At 44.6% G+C, this 1,048-nt stretch overlaps 1 pseudogene; it reads left to right on the plus strand.

Moving 5' to 3' along the window:
• The first annotated feature begins 42 nt into the window (after positions 1 to 42).
• Positions 43 to 838, plus strand: LOC104531925 (UDP-glucuronosyltransferase 1-1 pseudogene; annotated as a pseudogene).
• The last annotated feature ends 210 nt before the right edge of the window (positions 839 to 1,048 follow it).

Consider the following 1,048-nt stretch of genomic DNA (forward strand, 5'->3'; position numbering starts at 1 on the left):
CCAGATCTACGCTGGGCTTGTTCTTTTTCTTCCTTTCTGGAGTTTGGCAGAAGGTGGGAAGCTCTTGGTCGTGCCTCAGGATGGAAGTCACTGGCTGAGCATGCGTGTGGTTCTGGAGAAACTCTGGGAGAGGGGACACGAAATCGTGGCAGTGATTCCTGAAGCCACTTTGCTCATGAAAAGCTCACAGTCTTTCACCATCAAAACATACTCCGTACCTTACACACAGGAGTTTCTGGATGGATACTACCGTTCCATCGCTGAAAAAAGCTTTGATAACCTTTCCTTTCTAGAAAAATATACAGTTTTACTCAGGAATATATCAGAAGCCACCAACATGTTCTCTTCCGCTTGTCGGCATCTCTTATACGATGAGGAACTAATGAAGTACCTCCGTGACAGCAAATTCGATGCCGTTCTGATGGATCCTGTGTTGCCCTGCGGACCAATCGTTGCTGAATCTCTCTCTCTGCCTTCAGTGTACTTCCTGCGTGGTCTCCCGTGTACCTTCGATTACAAAGCCGCTCAGTGTCCCAGCCCTTTTTCTTACGTGCCGAGGATTTTCATGTCCAGTTCAGATCACATGACATTTATGCAGCGTGTGAAGAACGTCCTGATGGGGTTTTCCGAGCATTTGCTTTGTTATTTCTTTTATTTGAAATATGAGAACTTAGCTTCTGAGTTTCTTCACAGAGAAGTAACAGTCCTGGAACTGTTTAGCAAAGCATCCATTTGGCTGATGAGATATGACTTTGTTTTTGAATATCCGCGCCCAATAATGCCAAATATGGTCTATATTGGAGGCATCAACTGTGAGCAGAAGGAGCCATTGTCAAAGGTTTGTCGTTGTTTATGTTGAGGGAATTATAGCATTTGTTAGTAATTCTTTGACATTTGCTTTTTTTGAAGTGCTTCCTAGTTGTCCTTGAGCCAGGATGTGATTGAATACCAGGATGGTGGGATTTTGATGACCACAAAACTTGCACTGCAAGCAGCTGAAGGGTTTCTCTCCAGGAGAGTTTAGGTGAAGCTGTCCAAGCTATGGAGC

The sequence above is a fragment of the Antrostomus carolinensis genome, unplaced genomic scaffold (assembly GCF_000700745.2).
Source record: "Antrostomus carolinensis isolate BGI_N321 unplaced genomic scaffold, ASM70074v2 scaffold26901, whole genome shotgun sequence".
NCBI classification, from domain to species: Eukaryota; Metazoa; Chordata; class Aves; order Caprimulgiformes; family Caprimulgidae; genus Antrostomus; species Antrostomus carolinensis.